Source organism: Microtus oregoni, unplaced genomic scaffold (assembly GCF_018167655.1).
Source record: "Microtus oregoni isolate MIOR12 unplaced genomic scaffold, Mior012 000010F_ref0000083, whole genome shotgun sequence".
Classification (NCBI taxonomy): Eukaryota; Metazoa; Chordata; class Mammalia; order Rodentia; family Cricetidae; genus Microtus; species Microtus oregoni.
Genome location: NW_024543069.1, coordinates 18,114,387 through 18,134,877, shown reverse-complemented (window position 1 = coordinate 18,134,877; position 20,491 = coordinate 18,114,387). Strand labels below are relative to the sequence as shown.

The following is a 20,491-nucleotide window of genomic DNA, read 5'->3' as shown; positions in this document are numbered from 1 at the left end:
TTACAAAACATGCCTTGCTTTCTTTCTAGGCTGCTGGTAGACTGTGATTTTAGAGAGCCAGGGCTTGGCCCAGTCAGAAGTAGAAGAATGGTAGCTATGGTCAGTGATGTTATTAGGGTCTAATTTTTAGAAGCCCATGATCATAATTAAGTCCATCCCTGTTCATTGATTACATAATCCTTGATTAAACATTTCACATCTTCAAGCTGATTTTCTTACCTCTAAAAATAAGATAGCATTTGCCTTAATTACTTCCAGTGACTGTTGTGACATTTATAGAAAAGAAAATAATAGCGTACTGTGTAAACAAACAGTTGTAGCTTTCCCATGCTCTCTCAGCACTGCATTCTCACTTCTAAGAGGTAGTGTTGTTATGAGCAAGAATTTCAGCTCGGCAGCTGTGTGGGAAGACATGGTTAACATGCTTTCGGGATGCAATTGAAGTTCTGGGAGTCTGTGTGTGTAGCGGGCTGAGATGTGGTCTGAGGAGGATATGTAGACAAGAGTATCCAAGAAATGGAAGCTCCGTGTTAGGTCTTCATTTCTCTCACCTAATCTTCTCTGCTCTCAGCAGCTGTTCCCCTAAGCCTAGGAGATTGTCATGTGACAGAGTGCAGTTACTGACTAGGGAAATCTAAGCTTCAGTGAGATGACAAGAGATGATTACATCACAACTGAACAGAATTAGAAATAAGATAAGAGGTCTAGTGTCACTGTATATCCTGGCAGAGAGAGACGAAAACTCATAATGAAATGAGAAAAGTGGGAAATGAGGAATCCCTTGTCAGAAGCCATGGATGTTCCACCTTCACCAAAGATCAGAGGGTTCAGTTCTGTTCTTGCTCCTGAAAGGTCATGACAGGAGGTTTGACCCAGAGAGTGGCTGTGCACAGGATGCTTGGCCTAGGGTGTGGTCCCTGCATGTCCCGCCTAAACAACAGAATACTTAACTCAGGATGTTTCAGATATTGAAAAGGTAAATACTCTGTTTGTTCTTTATAGCTTGGCAAAGAAGTCTTTTGCCTCCCATCTCCTTTTTTGGATTGGGGTATATAAAGCATATGGAAAATAAACGCAGACCAATTCAGTATTCATTGGGTTGCTCCCCCAACTCTGTTCAGTGTCTCTTTTTACTTCTTTTGTATTTCTGTTTTGTCTGCCTAACATTTCTGATTCACATGCCCCTACTCTGGAAAGTACAAATCCGTAGAGTTTGGACCCTAACCGATGTCGCCCCAACATGGGACTGTGACAATCCATGGAGCAGAAAACATTGATAAGTGGGAGTAAAGACAGAGGAGCATCAAGGAATAATGATTTCTTTAGGCCATATTTAAGGGAAAAAGAGATTTTTAAACTTCAGAAGTCTGGATTTTATGAGTCATAATGTCTTTTGACATGCCATAAAAAGTCAAACTTGAATAAAACAATCGTTAAACTTCAAAACAAGCCCAGTGGTGGTCGCACATGCCTTTCATCTCAGCATTCAGTGGGCAGAAGCAGGTGGATCTCTTGAGCCTGGTTTACAGAGTGAGTTTCAGGACATCCAGGGCTGCACATAGAAACCCTGACTCAAAAAAAAAAAAAAAAAAAAAAAGCAAGCAAGAAAAGACAAACTTTAAAACAAACTGATGTAAAGAATTGTAATATAAAATTTTATTGATCCCTTATAAATACGTCATTATCTTTGAATACACATTTACTAAAGATTGAAATTTGGTAAAATTACAACAAAAATTGTTAATGAAGATAATAATCTTTAAATCACCAACTAACTTCTTAAGTAATACATAACTATAATTAGTGAGCTAAAAAGAAAAGGAAGAATTGATTAATGAGATAATTCGATATTAACAGCGATATTTAAATGTCTCATTGAGGTAAATGATAGAAAAGAGCGCCAACGAAATTTTTAAAAGGTTTCATTTCATTCTTCAATCTGTTTCCACCATGCCTTTGGATTTTAGGGGGAAATTGGTCGGGATAGCTGTAAGTATATGTATCACGTCTCCTTTCTATGCATAATGACACACATATTTATATTCTTTCATGATTATGGATTGCAAAGAAAATAGAACTATGTTTTTTTTTTTTATCAAAGAGCCTGGTTTTGCAAAAACTAATACAATTTTAAGTGTCATTTGTTAAGAGCATACTAGTGAATGTTTTTTACTAATTTCTTTGGAAAAGAAAACAGTTTAACTCATTGAAAAACTGGATTTAATCCTCATAAACAATGTCTAAAATAAACGTGGAGAATAAAACTTCATATACCCAGAATAACACAGTTTAAACTTATACACCTGTTCTGTCATTTGACCTCAGCTACATGTATAAGCAAGAAATGGATTTTGCTTCCGTCTTTGCTGACAGTAGCAGAAACTATATATATTTTGACCTAGTCACTTGGGCAGGACAGATTACATTGCAGATTTCAAACCATTTGATTTATAAGAGGCGTCCAAACTGATTTACTTGCCAAAGGTTGTTGAATCAAATTTAAACAAATACATACACTCTAATTTTCTCACACTTTCTGGTCGGTTTTTCTTTGTCATGAGATTGGTATTTTGGTTCATGATTGTCACGTGGGAACAGATGCAGTGGGATGTTGATGATTGGCAGTTTCCTCTTGGAGGAGGGAGGACACTGGTTTGTCGAGTCAGTTGATTACTGTGGTGTGAATGGCTCACTTTGTTACTGATTTCATACTTCCAAAGGGAGGTGACTGCTGGTGGAGTTGATGAGCCGGGATGCCTCGTAAACTGTGGAGCCCTGCGGGCTGGCCCTAGCACACTGCTGGTAGGGCTGACATCCCAGGAAGACATTGGAGCTAGCGTGGCTCCAGATAATTCCCAAGGTATTATTGGATGTGGTCACTTTATTAATGGAAAGTTCTTCAGAGACTGACCGTGATTTAAAGAGCTTAAGGAGAATCTAGACATGAAGTAAACCATCTCTGGTTTCCAGTGCCTAACTCTGCCTTCTCTGAGGGAGAGCAGTTTTCTTATGTAAACTTCCACAAATAGTGTCTTCCTACATTCAGCTCAGAACCTTTCTTTGTATGGTTCCTCTAATTAGGTGTCTCCCAGAGCTAATTAGGGATTTCTGTTCTCTGTTTCTCTATGCATTTCCCAGTATGTCCCATTCATTTCCACATTTATTGTTTTAACTACTGGTTATTTTTCTTTATTGTTACTTTGAAAGTTTTCAAACCTAATAAATCAAACATTGCCATGTTAGTAGAATATATTCCTGTATAGCATTCAAGTAAATTTACTAATTGTTAACATTTTTGCCACATTTTTTTTTACTTTTTGTGTGTGTGTATACATGTGTGTAGATATTTGTGTGTTGTGTGTAGATGGCATGATTGTGGAGGTCAGAAGACAGCTTGCAGGGGTCATTAAAAAACTAAGTAAAACTTTCTCGCTCCCTTTGTTAGTTAACTTTACCCAGATGTTGCTACGTTTGAGTTAATTATATTTAATTTTTGAAGATTTGTTTCTGGATTAATTCATTTATCAAGAATTAGAGCCACTATTAACAGGAACTGAAGCTAAGCCTTAAAGTAGACAGCTTGACTACAAGCTGAGAGAGAGGGAGAGAGACTGATGGATGCTTCAGTCACAAGAAGGATAATTGTTACCCTTGAATGCAGTTAAAGGAGCCCATATGCTCACTCTGTCCTTCCTCCGTTCACTGATTTCTTTATTCAGTCATTAGTGTTTAACACTTGTTTGTAGCAGAGAGCCCCTGACTCTTAAGAGCAGAATCTGTGTCCATTTGTTTACGGGGCATCCTGGGCACGACAGAAAGGGAGTCCAGAATTCTCCCTCAGTGTTTCTGGTAGCAGTTTGTAGTGCAAGGAGGAATAGACTAGGCAAGTTCAAGTCTAAGACGCATGAAAAATGGAGACGATCCCAAGAACCAGGGGCAGTTTTGTACAGAGTAGTACTTGCGGGGAAGACGCCTTCAGAAAAGGAAAAGCTGAAGCACCTGCAGTCGTTCTCCTCAAACCCCCACTGTGTCACCAAGTGTGTCCAGATGTTTCCTTGTGGACAAAATTGTCCTTGATTAAAATGTAGGCATTAAAGAGTTAGAAAATGTGAGAATGTAGTATCTTTGAAGTATCTTCTGTGGGCTTACTGTGTTTATTAATTTTACTTCATTATGTTTGTCATAGTCTTTCTGTGTATATGTGTATATATATATATATGTGTGTGTGTGTGTGTTTATGCACGTGGCTATGTGTGTGTTAATGCATGTGTGCATTATATGGCCTTGTCTATTAAGCGTTATGAAGTTTTTCTAGATTTGATGTTACAGTAACAAGCCAGAGCACAGTGTCACAGAAATGCAGCTCAAATGAAGTGTGTGAGATTCCGTAACAGGGCCACATGTCCACAGAAGAGCAGCAGAAACCAGGAACCAGGAAGGATGAGGTCCAGAAATAGTACTGGCTAGTCAGATTTGCCATACTGGGAGATGACATTTATTTTTTAATAATTTTATTTGTATTTATAAACAGTATTTTTGGTTTACATTTTGAAAAGTACCAACAGGAAATGCAAATAGCGTTGAGGGATATGAATTTAAATTGTTGGTTTTCATACAGACCTTGCACACTGAGAGCCCAGTTTTTATTCTAAAGTGGTAACTTATTAAATTCATGGATCCGCAAGACCTCTTAGACAGGTGGTTCTCAACCCCCTTAATACTGCAACCATTTAATACAGTGCCTCATGTTGTGGTGACCCCCATCCATACAATTATTTTCAATGCTACTTCATAATTGTAATTTTACTATATTTTGAATTGTAGCTATGGTTGGAGACTAATGTCTGGAAGTGAATTCCAGTAAGTTTCTGAGGAAATGAAGGTGAACGAGCGTAGTGAAACTAGTTTTTCTTTAACCCAGTGTTGCGATGGTTCCCATCCTTTCATCTCTTCTTCCTTTTTCCTCTGTTCCCTCTTCCTCTTTTTGCCTCACTCTTGGAACCAAATTATCCCAAAGCACACTGGGCTGTACTCTAACGGTCAGTCATACTGCCCCCGGTCCTCATTATATGACGATCCCTCAAGGACCTACAGTGATATTTCTGATGAGAAAATGCCATACCTGTCTTTTTGTTTATGAACCAGTTTGAGCATGAGATAAAGTCATCCAACAATGATGGTCCAGGACATATAACTTATGTAGAGACAGTAATCATTTTCTAGCCAAACCTTTTTTCTAAAATGGATATAAGACTAGTGGATTTGTTTTTAAACACAGGATGCAATTTTAATTTTTTTTTTACTATTCATGTGTAATTCTCAAAAGAGAATTCCTCCTTTTTATGTGTCCCTCTAAGCCAGCATTTCTTAACCCTTGAGTTGCAACCTCTGTGGTGTCACTTCGTAAATACTGTATATTAGATTTTACTTTATGATTCTTGACAGTAGCAAAATTACAGTGTGAAGTAGCAACAAAATAACTTATGGTTATGGTCACGACAACATGAGGAACTGTAGTAAAGGGTCACAGTGTTAGGAAGGTGGAGAACTACTGTAGCCTATACTACAGTATCGCCTGAGGTGTAGTATTCTGGATTAGCGTTGCCTCCATCTTTATTATCATTGTCATTAATAGAACTATTATTATTATTTAAAATTCCAGAAGATAAGCGACACATCTCAGCTCTGGTGTGACTTACGGTAACTTTGTGTCTCTATGATCTCAGAGGTCATGTGCAAGGAACAATGCAGGCTTTGTAACAGTGTGTCTGACCCCTGCAGCTTTACACTTGGAGTGTGCTGTACTTAAGAGGGAAGCACTCATTACATGCCTGTTAGCAGAAACCCACCCACTTCAGAACGCAGGAGGAAGAGGAGACCATTCGAGCTCTTGGAGCCTTGAATGTCATCCCCAGCAGAGGACACTTAAAGGGATTTGATTCAGTGATCAAAATCTACACATAATTAAGGAGTTTGATTTGGAATAGTTTTCCTTGCCAGCCTGTTTTCTGGAGTCAGGCCTATGAACATGTTTTTAAACTAGTAGCATTAGGTTCGAATAAAAACCTTTGACCCGAGAAAGCAGAGGGCTGGATCAGACACAGAGACAGGCTGCAAAAGCATTGAAAGGAAATTCATTATTCCAGAAGTGAAAGGAATTAGGTACAAGTCTGCCGTGCTCTCCGTTGCTGGCCACAAAATGTTGGTTTTCGCGTGATGATGGGGCAGCAGTGCTGGGACTCTGCTCGCTGCTGCTCTCCAGCTCTGAGAACTGTGCCCGTGCCCAGCTCTCAGCCTCCTGCCACAGAGTGCAGTCTTCCGCACTTGGCCTTTCCTTGAGGAAACTGCTGATAATTTTTATAATGAAAAATACCTTTTGATAATTTTTATGATTGTACCACCCATCTCATCACTAATTGCGTGAAAAACTGTTACATGACTTACCTGTTCTCTTTAGATGCCAATGAGGAACGAAAACGTTTAAGCATGTGCCGTTTCCGAATGACATCCTATTGACAGAACAGCTGACGTGTTGAAGCTATTGTTGTGTGTGTCTGTTCGAAATCACTAAAGCCCTTTCAGCTTCAACGTTTGATACCTCCAGTTCCATATGAGCTGAGGCTGTAAATTGAGTTTGTCTTTTCTGACAAAACACAGAGGTGGCTGCACATGTATCCATGGGAACGTGGGTTTCTCAGTGAAGTTTTCTTGTTTTTATTCTGTTGTTTTTCAAGAACTATGAATTCTGAAAATGGAAAAGAGAAACCTATACTTAGCTGCACCTTTTATCTTCAAACTTGTTTTTGAACAATGAATATAGCTGTGACCTCAGTAAAATAACATCGTGTTATTTTAACTTTGTATATGTGTTCAGCATATTTTATTTTTATTATTTTTAATTTTCGACTTTTAGTATTAAAATACTCAAACTTATGAAAAATGTAAAGTAGCAGAGTAGTAATTGCCACAATACTCAGTATCTAGATTCAAGAATTCTCAGTATCTGTCCATTGGGTTTTGGATTCAGTGAGACATACAACATATTTTATATGATATTATTTGATTTAAAAATACTTTGATGAATGTATCAATGACTAAGATTTCTTCCAAACTTGGAAAAAAACCCTATTTTTTATTACTACATTAGGAAATCATCTTTTGAAAGGTTTCTAAGGCTTAAAATTTTCAATAAATTTCAAAATCATTTTTTTCTTCAGATTTTCTATCACCATAAATGAGAAAGATTTTGTGTGTCCATTTGTGTTTGTATGTGTGTGTGGGGGGGGAGTGGAAGAAAGAGAGACAGAGTCAGAGATTTTGGATTCAGAGCAGAAACTTTCAAAGGCATAAGCAAAACAGCCTGTTTCAGGACAAGCATGTGAAGAGGGGACTCTTAAGATTTACTTTTCACAGACCTTCAGTTCTTGATCAACGAAATGAGTTCGTTGCCTCATACTGATATCATTAACTCTAGGATTCCATGACAATTATCATTGAGAAAGAGTAATTTTAGTGATCGCAATGAAGCTGAGAGCTGCTAAGTAGACTGATGATGATAGCCAGAGACTTTGGTACCATTTGAATCCTGAGTTTCAGTATGTTAACCTTCAGCTTAATCACCATCCGATGTGTCTGATTCAGGGTCTAAAGACAACGAGTCTCTGATTCCAATGGCTTTTAGAGCAGGTCCACGCCTTCCATCACATGTGAGTTCTACAAGCTGATACCACTTAATTTTATTCCATTTCAATACATTTGATTATGTGAGTCTTCTTGTTTAGTTCCTCAGATTGTAATGCAGTAGCCTCCGCCCCGAATAAGATGACAGATAGACGCACATTTCCACACCTGAATAACACTAATGCCTTGCCTATTTTTCAGTGCTCTCTTGGAGGGTGAATAAAAGACTTTTTTATTCATTGGTTATATTTTGGAAAGGACTCTATTTGATGCTGGGCGGGGGCTTTGCATTCTAACAGGCTGCAGTTTGAATATATTTGCACACCATAGACCCAAACATCACATCCAGTTAAGGAGCTGAGCAAGCCTTTGAATGTCAGAATGCTTTGTTGTTTATTCACTAAGAAAATGAGGGGCATCTGACTAATTGCTTCCTGCTGTCAGTTATTTTGAATGGCGAATGAAGATGGCCACTTCTTTAGATAACATCACTTTCATTTGCCAAGCTCATTGTTGATGCTCATTGTCCACTGTTGGGAAGGAACAGTTTGACGAACATCAGATTAAATGTTTTATTTAGTAAAGAGAATAAATTCGTACAGTGTTCGTAATTCAGAAATGGAATTGAAAATGTGTTATATATTTACCTGAAATGATCAAAGCTGTAAATTCCAAAGGAAAAGTACATTAGACATGGTCTATATTTGGTCTTTTAAAAGCATCGATCTGAACAAAACTTGCCTTTCCACTGTCTTAAGTGTTTTTTTTCAAGTTAAAAAGAAATTAAGGCACAGTGAGTACTACAATTGACCACGATACACTGCACACTTTTCCTATTTCTTGACCTCATTGCTTCTTTCTATTCCTCTACTCCTTATTAGATCAGGTGAGGGCTCAGCAGCAGTTCATCATGATTGGTGAATCATTTCTAGCCTAAACGATTTAAGGTTGTATATTTATCTTTTACACATAAACACTGTGTTAAAATGAATATCCCCTTTATCTTGGGTTTATTTAGGAAAATTTAATTTTTAAATAATTATAAGTTATAATTAAAATTAAAATCTCAACCATTGGCAGACCCAGTTGCTATTTTAAATTACTGTGTAGTATTGCAAATTCTATTTCTAAAATGCCAGTGAAAAAGACCTGACTTTCTGAGATCTGGGCGGGGGAGGGGGCAACAGGAATTTTTCTTCTTCCTTTTTTATTTTTTGCATAATGGACACTGGCAGTGATCCAGCAAAAACAAACAAAACGCTCAGAGCACCATCAGCATCTTTCCATACGACAGTGTCAGCCTCCAGCATCTCCCAGCAGCACCGCAGAGGCTCGTTCACCAGCACCTTTGTCAATCCCTGTTGTAGCTTCATCCCTTAGCTTGTCTGACATGACCTGCCATTTACCTTCTGTGCCAGACAACCCAAGCCAGGGTGTCAGCTTGGAACCGAAGGAAGTAGACTGGGAAATGGGCAGGCTGTGACTCTCAGGGAAGTGAAAGTGGTGCCCACCTCATGCGTAAAATATGTAAATCCTACCAAACAAGTAAAGTTTTCCCTGTAGACGTCAGCATGCAAAAATCGCTGGAGAAGCGGAGTGCTTAACCATGTTGGCATTGTTAACAAGGCAGATATGGCCACACGCATGTAGATACACACCCACCTGCTGGCCACAGCTCCCAGCTCACAATAGGGCTTGGGATGTGAGAGTAATTGTTTTGTTCATGGGCAAAGACAATTGGCATCCATTGTGATATAAAAAGGAGAAAGTTTCTAAGGCATGCGCATTGCAAGGTATTGAAGTTACGAAGCTTCTTTGAAGGACTGCTGTTGGTAACTCGGTAGTATTTCAAAGTCATATAAAGCATTGAGACTAGAAGGGTCCTCTTGGCAGCCAGCTCATAATGTTTGCACAGCAGAGTGTTGAGGACTGAACACGAATTCCCTGAAATCACAATGTGCTGCATTATCAGTCAGTCAAGAAAAGCACCGCTGATTACCCACTGAATTATGCATACAAATATTTGCAACATCCTGTGTAATTAACTCATGAAAATAAATAATTACTATAATGGAGATTGAGTGAGTTTCCATATATTTCCCCACTCCTAAGAAAAGATATTATCCAGCTGGTTAATACTATTATATTTCTTAATGAGAATATTTCAGATACAGTGTGAGCTCCATGTATTTCCCCCTGCTTTAGAAAATCGAAAATGAAGTATCAGTTCTTTTGTACAGGAATCTCCACATGTTCTTAGGTTGTGAGAGATCTCTGTTTCAATCCCATCAAGTTGGTCCACCATGCTGTTTTTCGAGCTAGGGGGGCATGCAGACACCATCACGAGGTATAATAGAAAATACTTCACAGGTTTTTAAATCCTCAAACATCTTTTAAATGACTAAAATTTTCAATGTAAGGTTTTTCTTGGAAAGGACTACTTTCTATTAAAGTGTTCAGATATACTGTATATAGATATTTTGACTCAGGCATCTGAGGAAAAAATAATACTTGCACATTTTGTAATGAGATAAGTGCCAAAGCGAATTTTACTTTATCTCCTCTGCGTTAATCTTTTAACTAATACAGGGATGCCGTTCTGTATCTATAGTTAAACTCTTGGAAATTAAAATGTTCACCGTCAGGGCTGATGTTAGTTTTGATGTATATCTGATAGCCAGACCTACTTCAGAAGCAGCCTGAGATGTTTGCAGTGGCTTGGACTTGCTGAGTCATAACAGCTGGAACCTGTCCAGTTGTCAGATAGTTACATGGGCGATCCTGGTTCCTAGATTTGATCTGGCTAAAAGCAGAGCCAAAGTCTGAGGAACTAAAAGAGCGTTTGGTTGCTTACTCCTGTGTTTTCAGGAGTAAAGGGTGCTGTAAAGGATCCAGAGGTTACCCATCATCAGGCGACACCCCTCTCCTGGCAGATGGTCTGAGAGGGTGCTACTCTATCTTTTTGGGGAACTCTGGTTCTTTTGGTTCTGCTCAAGGCTGCCTGCTGCCTGCTCCCCATCTTTTTCTGTGTCTCCTCTTTTCTCACTTCTTGTTTCCTCTTCCCCATCTCTGTTTCTTCCCTGTACTCAAAAAATGATTCAAAGTAGGATTTGTGGTTGGTGATTCACATGCTTGCTTCCTGTTACTTAAAATGAAACCCAAGTCCCCAGTAGTGAGGGTTCTGAAGCCTTAGCAGGGAACACGTTCCAAGTAATTGAACCATCAGAGTGGTGAGAAAGAGTTGATAAGGATTATAACTGTTCTTTGGAAAGGTCGCTACTTTTTGGTAAGGTATTAAAATATATTAAGCTATATAAAATTGTGCCCTGGTATTATGCCTTTTCCCACTGGATTAGCCTAGCCTTTGTGCTTTCGTGGGCCTTTGAATCAGGCCTGATTAAAACTACTTACTCTTTGCTTTCTGTATAAACCACAGAGACTCGAACCTAGGTTTAACATGAAAGAATGGATCTGTGACCCATGTTGTGGTGATAGGACCCAGTTAAGCCACAGTATGCCCACATAGCTATACAGTGTTGCCAGTTCAGTCTGTTTCATGTGAAGTCCTTCTGTCTGGGGAGGGGGACAGATAGAAATTGTGCCTTCTGAGAATGGTGGCATCTTCAATGAGCTAATGAACTGCAGCACGTGGGGCCATGCTCAGCACATTACATGACGGTAAATGCATATTGTTATTATGTATCCCCAAACAAATGTTGATAAATCGGAAACCTATGTTTTGGCACACGTCTTTGTATTTGGAGATCAAATTCACGGCTCAGAGTCCTTGACATTTTCTCCTTTTAGATTTATCTAACATTGCGTGCCCTCACTGTTTCTGTGATCAGATCTGTCACACTAATCCCTTGGTTATTTCATAAAATGTACAGCTGTCAAAGGATGGGCACAAACACAAAATATTGAGGATTTTTCATCTGTGTTCTGTCCATCAAGAGATACTGTAGAATATTTGTTCTTATAATTGTGAGTCCAGTTGCTTTATTGTTGGCAGCTTTATTTGCACAGTAATGTAATACACACATCTCCATTGCTAATATGACTGTGGTTTTATTTACGTCTTCATTAGTGTTTACTTACTTGTCTTTTGTATAATAACTAGACAACTACTTGTAAAATTATTTCAAGTACATTTATGTCCTTTTTTTTTAGCAATGGAAATATTTCTTTAAAATCTTCCTCAATTTCTCTTTAACTAATTTAAATAATATCAGAAAAATCCTTCTTAACATGCTATGGTAAACCATTACTTGGAATTATACTGTATATATGATATAATGACCAGTTATGTATAGTCTTAATATTTTTACACATTTTTAAACATTTATTTATTTATTATGTATACATTATTTATACAGTGTTCTACCTGCATGTATGTCTGCATGCCATAAAAGGGCACCTGATATCATTATGGCAGTGAGCCACCATGTGGTTCCTGGGAATTGAACCCAGGACCTTTGTAAGAACAGCCTATCTTAACCTCTGAGCTATCTCTCCAGCCCCGAACCATGTTATATTTATAACTCTACCAGTTATATTTCTATTTATAAAATGTTTATACTTATTCTACTTGTTAAACATGTAGTGAATAATTTTAAATTAGGTTGGAAGCAGTGGAAATTAAATATAAATACTTGTTATATAAATTGCTACTGAAATTCTGGATGGCCTTTGATTATTCTGTGGAAGGATTTAGAACACTGACAGAACGTTCACTGAAGCAGCAGCCGCTATACAGTTAGCGCTCTGCTCTCAAAGTCTCTGTTTCTCAAAGCGTTTAACGAGGCAGTGATCATTGATATCAAGTAAATACTTTGGAGCATGTATCTTACAATGTAATTTTCCTCTTCAAGCCCAGCAACTTTTTCTGAATGGTTCCAAAAAAAAATTAAAGCCATTTTAGCTTTTCTTTCAAACTGTCGCTTTGATTGTAGTTTATAGATTTGGCAAGATGTAGTGTTCTTTCCTGGAAACTTTTCAAATTGCTCAGAATTACCTTTATTTAGTTTATCAGGTCATGGATTTGTAATTGACATTTGCATTCAGTAACTGCTGCAGCTGTGCACTGGAGACTGGGGAGGATGGGGGGGGGGGCTGCAGATGTTCCCTGATGGCTATGGAGAAGCCCCTATGGTGGGGCTGTAAGGGCTGCGCTTTTGCCCTTTGCTCCTGATGCCTATCCTGGAGCATCGCGAACTTGAATAAGTGGGACTTGAATACCTGCCTGGGTTCTATCAGGTCTTTTTTCCTCTAGGGTTACCACAATTTTCATATGATGTGTTCTAGCCTAAGTGTCACGCAGTTTTCTGCATAAAGTCTATTCTCAGTCATTTTTATTCCTGTATAATCAACATTTTGTAAGAATCAACATACTATTTTTTTCTTTTAAAATATTGGTAAGTGCCGGGCGGTGGTGGCGCACGCCTTTAATCCCAGCACTCAGGAGGCAGAGGCAGGCGGATCTCTGTGAGTTCAAGGCCAGCCTGGACTACAAGAGCTAGTTCCAGGACAGGAACCAAAAGCTACAGAGAAACCCTGTCTCGAAAATCAAAAAAAAAAAAATACTGGTAAGCTTTACTATAGTATTATATAGAAAGACTGGATAAAAGAACTATTTACTTATGAATTCTAAGTTCTTTTTGTAGTTTCGTTTAGCTTAGCTTCTAGTGCCAAGTTCTTCTGCTTTAGGTGTTGAGGATAGACAGTGACTAAAATTGGGGGTCAAGGACGGCGATAGATGGATGGGCTGCTCTTCTCCAGATTAACTTTGCTTTTGACAAATTCTGTTCCAAGAGTAGATCCTTTTACTAGCATTTGTGTTATGTAAAATGGGTGAGGGACTAAAGCCCAGCTACATTCCAAGTGGTTTGTAAGACACTTTGATTGAAAACCATGCTTGTGTCCTTGGAGAATGGGCAATGACCATTACCTGTGAAGGAGCAGGTCAGGGGCCTCTGCTGCCTGGGTGTCTTGTGCACTTGAGGTGGGCATGGCAAAGCACAGGGTTTCTTTTCACGTGATGCAATCAGTGGAAAGCTTTGCCATCTGACATCAAGTGGTTTCTTATTCCAGCTTCTGTTCTTTTGACATTCTAATCTGCTTCAGTGCAGGAATCAGTTTCTTTATTCTAGGGACTTACTAGGTATATTTGTTAACTGATCTGGAAACCGCTTTAGTTAACTAAGTAGTTAGTGTAGCTTACCCCTGCTCACTTGCTGTAAGAAAAGTATATTTAGATGAGGTTAGTTAGTAAGTGATGTTAACCAAGCCGGCAAACCCAAGCATGAAGTCCTCAAACTCAGCCTCCTTGACAGTGAAGTCCTACTTCCGTCTTCTCGTGGATAGCAGACAAATGCCGAGAGAGGAATAAGCTAGCTGTCCATTTGTCTGATGTAATACTTGAACTCGGCCTGCTTAAAAATTTATAAAGGCAAAGGAAACCCTTTTCTTTGCCAAAAGTGTACATTGTAGATTTGTGTTGGTTGTTTGACATCAGGTCACGTAGCATAAAGGGGACGAACCTAGAGAGAGCACATTGTGCTCGTAGAACAGGGAGAGAAAGAATGGAAGGGTCCGGACCTCTCCCAACGTGTTCAAGTAATTTGAAGTATGGCAGAAAAATTAAGACTTTAGAAACCTAACACAAATGACTCAATTTGATTGCCCAGTACATCTCGCAGGCCACCCCTCGTGGTTGTTGATGGGTTTAGTGTGTTTTTCTTCAATGGCAGAAGAGTTGTGCAGACTGCTTCTGTTCCGTTATTTCTTCTTGCTGCATTAGTTGCACTAGCGAGGGCTATCCCCCCCGCCCCCAGCTTTCCTTCATATTTTAAAGCCAGCTTTTGTTATCTTTAAGCATTGTGTCCAGCTTCACTTTATTACTGGTTTGTACATTCTGGGCAAGGAAATAGGACTTTCCCTCAAGGGTCATTCCGTACTTCAGAGGTATATTCACAACTCCTGGTCACCTCTTTCCAAAGGAGTGGCTCTCAGTTAGATGGCGAGACTCACCAGACTCACAAAGATGAGGAAGCAAGAGCTGCTTGGTGGCCATCCTGGACACAAGGAGCCCCTGAAACAAAGGTTCCTAGATGGCAGCCCCAAGTGTTTGCTTTGTCACCTGTGGCTGCGCTGTTTTTCCTCCACACCTCCTCGTGTGAGTTGGTACAAACCGCCTTGCTTTTTGGTCACTGCGCGTACTTTCCAAAATCTTCAACAGCTTCTAAAAGGGGGTAGAATTTAGTCCCACCTGAAACCTGGGAGTCTTAGAGGTTCACCAAGCCGTGGGGAAGACATAGTTGTGGTCCACAGGTGTTAAGGAGCTGCCATCTTAGGTAATGGCGCATGCCATTTTTCTCAGGAGTGACTCCAGAGTGTAGAGGTTTGCCTCAGAGTTGTTAGCAAGCGCTGTGCAGAGCCCGAGAGTGTTCTGAAAGTGGGAGGGGTCTGGGAAGTTTGCCCACAGAGAATTACTGTTTCATGAGTAGGGCATACATTTTGTCACACTAGCTGAGCTCCCCTGAAGGATCCATTGTAACCAGATCAGCAGAGGCTTCATATCTCCCTGGAGGAGCTGCTGTCCTGGAGCTAACACCCTAGCGGCCCTCCAGCTTGTTTACAGGCATCCTGCAGGCGCTCCTTTCTGTGTAATGCTGAACAGAGAGTTGCATGTGTTCCAGGATACAGGCATGCTGTGAGAGCTTCAGGCCCTTTACTTTTCTGTCTGTTGACAATTCACAGTTGTTTTGGAGGTGGGGTGTAATATTGTGGTATCTGAATTCCACGTGGACCAGTTACCAGGTAAATCAGGCTCATTGGCATATCCGTCACCTCAGTTATTGTTCATTACACAAACACTGTGCACCATGTCTGAGTCTAGCATTTTTTTTTTTTGTCATGGTCTGTGTTAGTAAAACAGTAATAAAAATGACAGAGTAGTTCTCATGTCACATCCTGTGACTGGTCAGGGCTATGTCGTTGCAGCCTGCCCCATGTTAATCCCTTGAGTCAACAGTCAGGGACATTCAGTGCTACACTTGAAATATTTTTAACATGTGGTATTTAGAATGTTTAGAATGTCAAAGGATCCTTTGTCATGATCTTCTTGTGTGGTTGAAATGATGTTGTAAAGGACTCTAATAAAGTGCTCTGAAGAGAAAGAACTCGGTTTCAAGGAGGAAAATTATACCACACACTTTAATGACATAACAGTCAAATAACCTTTGAGAAATCGTAGAGAACAGTGTGTTGTTCATTTTTGGTTGTTTTTCTATGAAGAAGAGAATGTGTTTGACGCTCCCTCAGGGAGCTACACCTTTCTCTATAATCGTGTTTTTCACATTTTATGTTCGAATGTAAATGATCGAAGAGATAGCGTAACCTGTTCATATTTGTCGTGGAATATATTAAATTCAGTTTCTATGGCAACGACTTTTAATTGGCAAATCCTATTCTGCTGGTTCTCTCAAGCCTGTTTTTCTTGGATACACTGGATTGTCAGAGATGCTTCACACGGTACAAGTTGGACATGACAGAGTTCTCTGGCAGGAAGCATGTTCATGGGCCAGGGCTTATTTTTTATTAAATAATTATTCATACTATGTTTGCATGGTTGGTTGCTGTGGCGATTATGTTTCTATCTCAACCTTGCTCTGTGTCAAGAAGCCAGTGAAGATTGGTATTTTTTTTTTTTGACACTTTAGGCTTACAAGTATGTGACAGCCTTTCCTACCTGAAAATAATAAATAAATAGCATCTGAACCTCCTCCCTCCCTCCCCACTGAAATCCAGGGAAGCAGCATTTCAGGTGTTTCAGACAATTTACTGATGGTTTTTAGTTCCTCCTAGTCAGTACTGTAGTAGTATAGGCTAGACTGATTTATGACAAATACGATTTTGGGTGTTCATCTTACACTTGTCTTTTGAATCAATGTGGTGCAGAATGTTGAAGCAGGTATTTGGTAAGTTGGATTTAGCTACTGCAGTGTTACAAAAATAGATTAAGTAAACAGACACAGCAGGCCAATGCAGCTTGGATTCAGAATCCTCCAGAGACTTAGTAGAACTTTAATAGGCTATAGTTCTAGAGAAAACTATGAATCTCTAGGGTGATTTTAATATTATATAATGAAGGAGGAGCTGTTTTGCAGCAAAAAAATCAAGTGATATGTCCTAAAAATTATTTCAGGGAGGTTTATCTGAAAGCCTCTCTTTTTCAGCTATTACTGTCTATTGTGGACTTCTTTATTTATTTATTTTTTTTGCCTTTGCTATTTTTATACCCCTGCAGTAGCGTAACCCTGCACCAAGCACAAGGCAGCATTACCCTTGGTGTTGAATGTAAAATTGCTATTAAACGAAAGCTTACAAAGCAAATCCTTGGAAAGAGGGAAGCTCTGCATTAAAGATTTGCGCTGTTTAAAGTTGTAATATAAAAATTAGAATGCAAAAGGATAAAATAACCACTTCCACCTTCAAAAGACATGACTGTGTTCAACGAAGAATCCGAGTGTGTGTCATCACTCACTTTCCCTCCTGCCACTGCAGGGGTTCTGAAAAGGTGTTCCTTTCTTAAGTTGTTTCCATGTCCTTTTTAGATCTGTTCCTTTTATCAGATGTCATGGAAAACTTTTATAACTGATTAGTTCAATTTTACCTCAGTCAAATTTCACTATATATTTCAATATGCTTCCTGATTAATTATGACCCCAGTAGCCTAATAATTATACATACTTAGAAAATAAATAACTAATGTGTGTATATAGGTAACCACATTTTATGATTGATTTAACTTATGCATTTATTTTCAGTAGTCTAAGAAAATAAGAGGTGTTGTCAAGTAATAAAGTGCTAGGTCATCTTTAAAAAACTATCCTCCAGAGGGGTACAGAAAGTAATGGAGATGAGGTGACCTAGAACTCCTGCAGAGTGGACCCTTCTCAGAGCCACGGGCCCTGAACATTGTTCTCTGTTCAGTATGAGTCTGTTAGACTGCTCATATTCTTTTAATTTAGCTTTCTGGTATTAAAATATTAAAAAAAACAATACCAAAGAATCATGACACACAACTGTCTTGGTGCTTGCGATGAAATTTAAACCATGGTGTCTGATTGGCCTCATACACCTTGTTGGCTGTCAACCTCAGCATGGCTTTGTTGTCTGTTCAAGCAAATAGTAACCCTGAAGGAGTGTGTATTGGTCCATTTGGTAAATTTTAGAGATCTGTGGAACACACTACATCAGATTGTCAGGATTCTTCTCATACCCATGCTGTGCAAACAGGACTTGAGAAATTAGTACAGAAAGGGTAGCTTGTAGACTTTAAATCTTTGGCTTTTTAACCCTCAGCAACCCAGCCTAATAGTTGAGAACAGCGATGCAGCCAGTTGCCTTTTGTCTTCTCCAGCAGTTCCCATGCTGAGAGAAGTTCTTTTGGTTTTGGAAGTGTCAGATTTCCTATTGTTACCTCTTCTTCCAAGTCAGTCTGACTTTGAGCATTACTACCTACATACACTATGGGGAACCGGTGGGAAAGGATAGGAAAGGCAGTGTCTCCAGTGCACCAGATGATAGCTCCAGATCCAGCAGGTGAGACAGCTGCACATCCACAACCTTTATTGATGGTTTTTGCAGGTTACCTATGAAGTACATCTAATGAACCGAATTATTAAAGAGCTTTCTTCATTATGCTACAAGGTCTATATAAATGACAAAGAACGTGAGCATGGAAGTAGGTTTCAAAGTTGCTGGACGCAGGAATGTGGGATAAAATATATGGTAGCCTAATTTAGTTGCTCTCATGTTTTCCCACGTTGATAGGAAACATACCTTTTATACTTTTAAATTTTGCATGGGGCTCAGTCTCCATACATGATATTTCTTCTCAGTACATACATACCCCATGCATGTATATGCACACATATAAGCTCACCCTTAACATACAGGTATTTAAGATGAGATCATGTTTTTGGAAATGAAATGTTCTTTCTTTTTTATGTAATAGGAAAGCACATCCAGGCAGCAGTGACTCCATCCCAGATTGGAATCCTTCATACAGGGAGAGAGTTCTGAAGCAGGGCCAGGATATCCCTGTCTAGACCTCTCCAGAGCAGACTAGAAACCAGTACTTTGTATAATTCCAGTTGAGTCAAAACAGCACAAGGGTCTTTGAAGTGACCTGAAACTGGAAAATACACCTTAACAAATGAAGATAGAGCTGCCCTAACAACGGCCACATTCTCATGGTCTTCTCCAGGTGCTGGATACTGAAGCAAGGCTTCCCTGCAGCTTTTCACTTAAAAGCCCTCCTTGTCACCTTACCTGGGAGATAGTGTAGTTATTACCATTTTATTGATGAAGAAATTGAGGCCCAGAAGATTAAGCGATAAGCACAGAGTCACAGGTTGGAAAGGTCAAGATTAATTTTTGAATCTATGTGCCTGTTTTTGCTTCTTTGAACTTCACTGTTAAACTTTATCCTCATCTCAGTTTTAAGGAAACTTACATTGTAATATGTCACAGCAAAGATGAAGAATTACAGTCCCGTGTTTAAAGAAAGTCTTCATGGCAGTATATGCTATATAACTGTTTGAGATTTATCCAGTAGCTCTTATCCAATACTGTTTTGTCTTCCAGCATATTGGTAGTATGTGCCAGGCACCATTGCCATGATAGTTTCCAAGCAAACACCTTGACACACTTCAGAGTGTTATAGAGTGTATGTGAGAGCTGAAAAAACGAATTGACCAACAGAGTGTTGACATCCTCTTTGGAAGCACTGACAAATAGCATGCAGTTGCCTGATGCAGGCAGGGTATGTCTGTCCATTCCCAGCCCCCACCCAGTGGACTCAGAGCAAAGCACATTTTGTAAATTCTGAGGAATCCATTCCAGTTCTATTTTGGTACGCAAGGCAGATTTAGAGCATTGATGATGAAGTATTGTTGGTCTCTACTGTCATCTCAATGAATTGCAGACTTAAGCTTCTTTTACTGTGCATAGGTTACGAATACAGGGAGAATCATTGTGTCCCGTAATTTTGTTTTTAACAATTTACCTGTTCTCAATGGAGATAGGTGAAATTTATACATGGCAGATTGGCAAAGTGACTTCACTTTACAGTGTCAGACCCAAGGAAACTCTACTCCCCCAAATTCTGGTACTCATTCCCCTCTTTCAAAGAAACCACTTCCTTATCACTTTCAGAAGGAGATGATGACTGTCTGTGGTATCTGTTAGCAAAAGTGCTGCTCTCCAGGATCTCCCAGGGTCTGCCACTCCCTGTGGCTCTTGTCAGCTCTTCTCGTCCAGGCTTCCCTCCCCCAGCTTCGCTGTTCCTCGTGACCCTACTATTTCAGCTCTGCTCCCTCTCTCTTTGTTGTCCTCTCTTGGCCTCCTCTCCTGTGCCCTTCTCTTGGTCTCCTTTGCCCACACTCTCTTCATCTTCTTCTCTCATTTCCCACGCTTCTGTCTCATGGCCACATCCAATCTGCTGGCCTTGTTAAATCTACTACTTTCTCTCCCTGCTGTGGACTCTTCGAGATGCCTGTGACTGAACCCTCCCCCACAGCTATAATTAAAAACCTTCCCCACAACCATACCTTGGAGCGGTCATGTCTAAATCCTCAGTTTATATGTCTGGTGTTAAAACCTCCTGGTAGGGTATAAATGAACCCCTTTCAAGGGGCCCGGCCTCTCTTACGCAAACTAAGGTGCTGCTTTGACTCTCCTAAGGTGTGTATGGATCATTTCTTTCTGCTGGCTCCTGCCCGCTCCGTATTTGACTCCAAATTCA

General features: G+C 39.6%; 1 protein-coding gene across 13 annotated transcripts in view; it reads left to right on the top strand.

The window, feature by feature from the left end:
* Mbnl1 (muscleblind like splicing regulator 1) overlaps positions 1–20,491 on the top strand; it is a 168,454-nt gene that overhangs the window by 99,236 nt on the left and 48,727 nt on the right. The window contains exon 1 of one of the 13 annotated variants that reach the window (XM_041659386.1): positions 20,382–20,430. The exons of the other annotated variants lie outside the window; for them this stretch is intronic. The gene's annotated coding sequence lies outside the window, so the exon portion shown is untranslated. Of the gene's footprint in view, positions 1–20,381; positions 20,431–20,491 lie in introns of those variants that run through there. 13 annotated transcript variants of the gene reach the window in all.